Raw genomic sequence first — 8752 nt, 5'->3', positions numbered from 1 at the left:
TCCATGACTTAGGAACAAATATCTGTGCTCATCACACAAATAAATGCCCTTACCGGGATTCGAACCCAGGACCATCGGCTTCACAGGCAGGGTCACTACCCACTAGGCCAGACCGGTCGTCAAAATTTGAAAAGGTTTTATCGATTTTCTAACTTAGTGCGCGTTAAGATAAATATCTACCCAAACAAAATGTACACAACCACTCAAAACTATGCCAGCTGTGAAAGTAGGTACGTACTCTTGAAAACTATCACTGCATTGTTATTACATTTCGACATAACTATCACTTACTCGTATCATACTAAAACGAAGTAATAAAAAAGCTGCCTTATTTCTTCCGTATAAAGTTTGTATCTATGTGAAGGTCAGGTTGACTTGGGAGGATGGTAATGTTAACTTTTAGAACATCTGTTTCCTAGGTATGCGATGGCGAAATTCGAGATCAGATGGTATTTGAGATCATTAAACTGTCGGGCATCAAGCAGTGTTTATCAAAGTTGCTTTTTGTAGTAAGTAAATGTTATATTTCATTGCCGCAATACTAGCATAGCATTTGTAAGCCATGGGGATGTCGAAAATTTAAAAAGACCAAGAGTCACTTAGCGAGCACTACTCGCACTATTCACTAACCCAGGGTTAACCGGTTAAACCTGGAGTTACCATGGTTGCCAGTACAATTAGACACTGGGTTAACGGTTTACCCTGTTAACCCCGGGTTAGTGGGATGGTGCAAGGGGGCCTTACAAAATTAAAAATGAAATAGGGTCTAGTCCCTATTTCATTTTTAATTTTGTAAAGTATCGAATGAAATTGACAATAGGGGTACTGTATACTAACGGTTTTTAAAAAAGACTTCCAATTACTAGGTAAGGTGGATTCGGGTAAAGGCGATTACTACAGTCTACAGAATGTGTGCTAGTTTGATTTCCGCACGTCTCTCATCTCCGCTCATATCCGCCTCAGTGGAACGGCAGCCGTAAGCATTTAGGCAATCGGGTTATCATGGTCAGAAGCACAGAATCGACAATAGTATAATTATATTAGTATTATTTATACTACGAGTGCGAACCCGAGGCGAAGCCCGCGACAGAACGCTATGGCGGCGCACTGTGCAATGTGGAAGCCCTCTGACAGCTCTGCCCCAAGGCCGAACTAGTGGATTTTAAGTCGAGGAAGTGAACCGGAATACATAGCCTGACAGCTCGTCTACACGATGGGCCATCATACTGGCCCACTAATCTTAGTGGGCCAGTATGATGGATCTGGGCCAGCGGGTAGAGAGTGTAGTGGTATCGGATGGTTTATGGCGCGGCGGGATGGCGATAGGATGGCCGCGGTGTCGGTTTTTCGTCCGCACATCAAAGGTGCATGGCGCATTCTATAGTGCGTGCTCTCAAAGTCTCAACCATCGCATGGCCATCTCGCTGATCCAGCGCTGAGCCATGAATTAATAAAATGGTTAATTAATGAAATGAAATTAAAACAGGTAAAGTAAGAAAGGTATATAGGGGATATACCGTAAACGTAGTGATGTATTTTTTTAAATATACGAATATAAAAAAAAAACGACAATTGGTCCCAACCTCCCGATACCATGATTATTTGATTAAGTATACGGCCTCCTGCTGCCATTCGCTCCAGTCGCTAGCAGTATGTGTAATGCCCGAATACACCTTATTTAATATAAATAATAATATAATATAATATAATATAATATAATATAATAATTGAATTTGAATTGAATTGATTGTTTTCATAGTTTTATTTCATGAGTAACTATCGCGGTAACCGAAGACAATATTATAATAATTGAATTTAAAAATATCGACATCCATTTAAAAAAAAAATGTTATGCTCGCTTATGGATTACCTACCTGTAATTTATGTTATTAATTACTAAAACTTTGTTTGTTTCTCGCTTTAAGTGATTTATAATCTTAGAGAAATAAATATATTTGAACTGAACTGAACTGAATAATAATAATGACGCTGACAGTTTCACGTTCATACATGTTGAAATGTGTGTGTTCATACTGAGCAATACCAATAAAGTACTTATATCGATATTTGGAATCCTTAATCAACAAGATTATAAAATACTTAATACTGCAATTACATACAATTGATACAATAACGGAATTATGTTTATAAAATTATGTCAAGTGATATAATTTCAGCATTTTGTTTGCGGAAGCCTCTGCGTTTATGTTTTCGTTTTATTTATGTAACGTGTATCGTGTATTACAAATTATTCGTGCTGGAATTTCGTTTATCGCCTTCACAATTTAACATACTTTGTTAAGAATTGAGGCTTCTTTAAAGTGTTCATAGTGACATTTGCCGTAAAATAAATCCTTGTTTGTAAACATTGGCAGAAACTAAAAAAAGTCACAAAATTTAGAGGTTTTTCAAAAATTTGACAATAATCCGCTGGGTTTCCGAGGTCGAAAACTCGGATTTGCCATAACCACTTCATCACATAGAACATAAAAAAAAACAGAACTGCCCTATTTCATGCAAGGCAAAATGTACCATTTCAATGGATTAACTGAACTGTCGCCCGCGATATTACCGGACCCCGGACCGAAACGACCTTCAAATCTTCAAGAAAAGAGCGTACTCCCGGCCGGCAGCGCACTTGCAATCCCTCTGGTGTTGCTGTTTTTACGGTCCCGTTTTTACCCTTTGGGTACGGAACCCTAAAAAGAGTGCGTGCGAGTCGTGTGATGTTCGTTTTATCATAATATCAATAACAACACACAATTTTATTTTTACGAACAGGCTTCCTGATTTATTGGATTGATTGTTCGTACTGATAGAAGAGATATTTGGTACACATACTTACATATGGCGGATAGTGATGTAACACATTATATAAACCTAATTAGACGATAGGTGACCGCGAACGCATGCAAAATAAAATTAAACACTAAAAACGAAATCACATTACGTAAAACCGTATTAGTGTCTTTTTATATTTTTGCAATACAAGTACCTACGTTCGGAAAAGTAAAGTAGTAACATTTATAACTTTTGCTTTAAGTGTGTCAAGGCCAGGAGAAATTACAAGAGATGTCTTTACTTAAATACTGTTATAGATTTACATAGTTGATGTGAAAGAAAAAGCCACTATTATCAAGATGATTACAGTGCTTGTTCAAATATTTTTGATACTTTGGCCGCTGCGATAAATCTGTTGGTGTATGTACGAGTGAGATCCACAGGCGAGTGACATCTATTTAATTAGATAAAATAATATCGGCTGTACGACGAAACAGCATCATTATCTGAACAACTTTCAAGCCGATTTTTTTTAATGCCAATTGTTATCGCATCAAACTTTGTGCACATCTTACATTTATTTAAACCCTCCGGGGCTTTTTATTCGTATTTTCTTGGTAAAATAGTTATGGATAGATCACTAAATAAAAAATTCAAAAAACAATACAAACTGTACAACAGTACTTAATAGATATATATATATATATACCTATATATATATTTTTTATGAAATAGTAGGCATACGAGCAGACGGATCACCTGATGGTAAGCGATTACTGCCGCCCATGGACACCCGCAACACCAGAGGGGTTGTAAGTGCGTTGCCGGCCTTTAAGATGGGAATACGCTCTTTTCTTGAAGGTTTGAAGGTCATATCGGTCCGGAAATACCGCAGGCGACAGTTCATTCCACAGTTTAGCTGTGCGAGGCAGGAAGTTTCTAGAGAAACGCACAGTTGAGGACTGCCAACCATCTAAGTGGTGAGGATGGTAATGTTGTCGCGTAGGGCGATGGCGAAAAGAAGCTGCAGGGAATAATCCGAGCAATTCCTCGGAGCACTCCCCGTTATACACGTGATAGAAAATGCAGAGCGAGGCCACATCTCTACGCAGCGCCAAGGAGTCAAGCCGTTCCGAAATACGCTGGCAGTCGACAATTCGAGTCGCTCTTCGCTGGATGCGGTCCAGAGAGAGAAGCTGGTATTGGGGTGCCCCTGCCCATAGATGAGAACAGTATTCCATGTGTGGGCGAACCTGCGCTTTATACAGCTGTAGGCGGTGGGCCGGCGTGAAATACTGTCTCGATCTGTTGAGTTGAGCACACCGAGCTTTTTCGAGTATCAAGATTTAGTCCTTTATTTCATTTTAATAAATTAAATAAATGAAATAGGTACCGGATTCTAGTAAGATAAAGTGTTACAATTCGGGAACATTAGGCATATTTTTGTTTTAAGACTATTAAAGACTTTACAAACCAACCTATGTTTACAAAACATTATCACATAATACAATTTTATTTATATCATATGCAGAGTTGAATAGTAAAAAAATAATAAAGATCATACCTAAGTTTGATTATTATGTAGGTATAATATGTAACGGCGGTTGTCTATGTGGAAACGTTTCTGAGGACAGAACCATTTGGAAATTTTTATTGTTAAAAGTTAGGTAGTTGCCTAGATACGTCTTCAACTCTTCATGTTTAAAACTTTGTGCACCTATCACTGTATCATTGCTTAAATCAAAACAAATAGTATGCTTTAATTATATGTTATAAAGTAAAACATATATCATATACATGAAAACGTACTTTAAAATTAATAGGTACTCGCATCATTTAGTACCTAAGCCTAGTTAATTAATTGCAAACGAGTGAAGTAAACATTAGGCCCGTAATAAAACATTTGCAACAGTATAAATGAACATGAAGGCCGCCGCCGCATATTACCTATGTTAGAATTAGAAATTTCGCTGTGTTCCTATGGTCGAGTGCGTGTGTCGGCTCGGCAAGGCAAGTGCAGCTCAGCAGACCATAAGGGCCCCATCTAGTCCAAGGGACTACTCTTTTAATATTACTGAAAAAAACATACTTGACTTAAAAATGTAATATTGTATTTATGTTCTATTCTATTGTTAAATCGGGGAGATTTAAAACAATTGAGCCGGGCATGCCAACATTTTGAAAAAATAAAGCTTAATTAATATTTTCCGCAAAAATATTTTTACCTAAATATGATCGGTTGAGCCATTTTCTCCAAAAATCTTACCTATTTACGTAAAAATCGCTAAGATACCTACGCCCTTTTGCTTGTACGGCTTTTTGTATGGTATTAAAGTTTGGAACCCACCATTATGCGTGGTCCGACACGCACTTGGCCGGTTACAACGAACACCACAGCAACGGAGCTCGTAATTACAACATATTATTATGTACAACGATTTGCAGTTTCTAGAACAAAAGACATCAACGAGCTTACACCCAACAGGCCTGCCTGCGCCTGCGCTTTGTTACCGCGGGACTGTAAAGGACGCCATCAAAGAGGATATATTTAGCGAAAAGAATCCATCCTCCCATGAGCTCCCTGCCCAGGTTTTCCCGAGGGGCTACAGTATGGGGTTCTTCAAAGAAGGAGTGTACAGGTTTTTAAAGGGTCGGCAACGCGCGTGTAATATTTCCGGCGTTGCAGGCGTCCATAGGCTACGGTAACTGCTTACCATCAGGCGGCCTGTATGCTTGATTGCCACTGACGTGGTATAAAAAAAAATCCTCTAAAATTTGCCATATAAATCAATGACTTTTCGTTCTGACAGAAAGTTCAGATTCTATTGACAGTTTTTTGTGGATTGGATCCTTTCCCCTAAATGGCGTCCTGTTTTCAATGGATACCTTAGTTATGATCCTAACTATTTCGGTTAACTATTAATAAGCTTTTCAAATCTTGTACCTGTTTTAAGCCACTATGTATATATATATATATATATACAAGCTTCGTGGTACAATTACGAAATTGCTACGATTGTATAAAATTAATTAATATACATTTAATAGTAATACCATTGGAGGTTTTAAGTGAGTTGTATTAGGTAAGCTTATAAATAAGTAAATATTCGTAATGCTAATTTAAATAATGTTTTGTGGCCCACTAATTTCTTGGTTTGTCAACACCACCATTATTGTCAATTATTATTATTTATTACGCTTGTGTACAGAGAACAATAAGCTTCTCACATATTTCGGGAGATTAGTCATTATGTCACTACCATTACGTTAGGTATGATAGTCTGAAAACCCAAAAACTTTCTTCTTAATTACAACTCTGATTACAACTAACGCTCTCTCTTTCGAGTGTGTAATTCAGTAGGTAATTACTTACACTTGCGGCGCAAATGTGGTTAGTGCGGTTTGTGTCATCTCATTCACAATACCTTCGTGGTCACGGTCACAGTGTCACAAAACCATGTAGGTAGTGGGAGTTTCATGCGTTATTATCACTTTATCAGAGCACGGGCTCGTTCAGTCAAGGTATTGGATATCGACACGGACAAAGTGACAAAAATATGTATACATTGTATACAGTACCTGCTCACGTATACATGATCTTATTATAAAGATATCAAAGCATTTATTTACATAATCAACAACACAAATTGAAAATTTTAGGATAGGTAGAAAAGGGGTTTCAATCCACATGTGGAAGAGCGGCATCGTCATCAAACCCAAGCCACCTGGCAGCGGACTTAAAAACAATATATTAAGGTAATGTGTACATATTTTTGGCACTTTGTCTGTTTATTGGCATTAAGTCCTTGACTGTACGTTAACGCCAATAGGCAGGCTCAGTTTTTCAGCAAAAGCATGTTGGGAGAGCTATAAAAGCGATTACAACGTTAGCCGTGGCAAAAATATTGAATATTGAGAATATTAACATATTTCTTTATTTTAAACTTTATTGCACAAGAACAAGTAAAAAATACAAAAGGCAGACGTAATGCCTTGAGGCATTCTCTACCAGTCAACTAGGCTAAACAGAAATCAGTTAAGGTTAAGTTAAGTCTAACCAATATACAAACTAGTAATATTTATATGCTATAATACCTTTATAAACTACATAAATAAACAATATAAATTTATTATGTAATATACATAAATATATGTTTGCATGTGTGCGGGGAAGGGGGACTAGGCAAGTAGGCAGTATCTAGCGGGTGCTTCTGTTCATTTGTTTGAAAGCTTTGAAAGCCAGCTTGTTTGGGGCTTGTCTAATCATGAGAAGGTAGAAGGAGCGCATTCCAAAACGGATTGCTTGAACAGCGAAAGAAGACGTGAGAAAACCGGTATGGTGAGATTGGTGAGGGAGAACAGAGTTTAAGAGAACGAGCAGTGCGCAGCTCGCATCCTGGGCTCCGCAGAAACCTGAAGTTACATTTGAGATATTCTGGAGTGGAGGGCTCGAATAGGATAGAGAAGATAATACATTATCAGATGTCAACTTTTAAGAAACTATGTAGTACCTACGTTACTTGCAATACGTACATACTGACTATTCATGAGAGCGGGATGAGCGCCGTCTTTCAAAATTCAATTGAAATTAGCTAAAACAACGATCCATTTGATACATCCTTTGATTACTGGGAGCGGCATTAGTGGTTTATTTACTACACATTTAAGTATTTTGACCAAATTTTTACTAACCCACCTAATATTATGTAGAGCAAGGTTACGCTAAGAAGTAAATTCATTAGAAGACAAACCCACATTAATTTTAACGCTCACTCCGCGGCTTGGGAAACCCGCTAGAAAACAATGTGCGCATCAACCAAGTTAAGCTACTATCTTTCAGTGATTAACGATTCATTGCAATATAAATATCAGAAGTAAACTGCAAATATTTGGCAATAAATACAGTTAGTATATTCATTAGTTAGATTGGTGATTGATAGATGATTTTCATGCATTTAAGTTTAACATCATTAATTATGAAGTTGAACTTTCAATGGGTCAGTCAACTTTAAGAACAACTGGTCTAATAATATTTAGCACAATCGGATTAGGACTAACCTCGAAATATCTAGAACAGTCCTGAAATTTGGTATGTATGTTAATTAAATATCTCTTTTTCATGTCCACACTATTTGACATTTGGGAACCTCTTGGAGAAACTTGCGATTTATTCGGAATCTAAGTTCTCTATGATAATATGATGTAAGGCAATATTAAAGCCGATTAAATTCTACATAAAAAAGTCTTCGACATCTTTGCGGAAAAAAATACATGTTCTTAGAGAAATACTTTATGAATCTAGATTTAGCGCTTATACTCTTTCAGGGCATGTGTTCTCCTTATAGGAAAGTTGGAGGAATAATAATTCCACTTTTGTCTATATATTTGTACATGATTTATCCCAATCCCAACAACCAATCAACATTTTACTTGACTGTGACTTAACAAGAAAGCAGGTTATGGGTTTAAGTACTGATGATTCAGGACACCCTGTAGCTTAGGATACCGGACGGATTTTTTAAAAGGCCTATCGGTAGATTCCTCTTGCCCTTCACAACCTGTTTTCACTTGTTTTATTAAAGCCGCCTTGAGAGGACGCCGTATATTAAATCATATTTTTTTCTTCTAGCGCCTAAACTATTGAGCGGATTTTAATAAAATAAATATCAGTAGATCCATAATTGGTATACGAGTGCTACGCAATACAAATCTACTAAAATTAATGTAGGAGATATACTTAGGGCTAGATAATGTGATTGCAATTCAGATTTTAGGTCTTAAATGGGGTTCAAACAATAGTGACTGCAATCAAATTTGACACCAACAAACACTTGTTCAATAGGTCATCGTCTGCCTAATTCCGTACTGTACAATATCCTCGGCTGTCACCTGAGTTAATTGCACTGAAAATGGAGCTTCCGGACACCTGTCAGATGAAACCCCAAGTTCATAAAAGATCGGGCCAGTTTAG

This window comes from Cydia strobilella, chromosome 2, assembly GCF_947568885.1.
Source record: "Cydia strobilella chromosome 2, ilCydStro3.1, whole genome shotgun sequence".
In the NCBI taxonomy this organism is placed as follows: Eukaryota; Metazoa; Arthropoda; class Insecta; order Lepidoptera; family Tortricidae; genus Cydia; species Cydia strobilella.
This window is presented reverse-complemented; position numbering follows the sequence as displayed.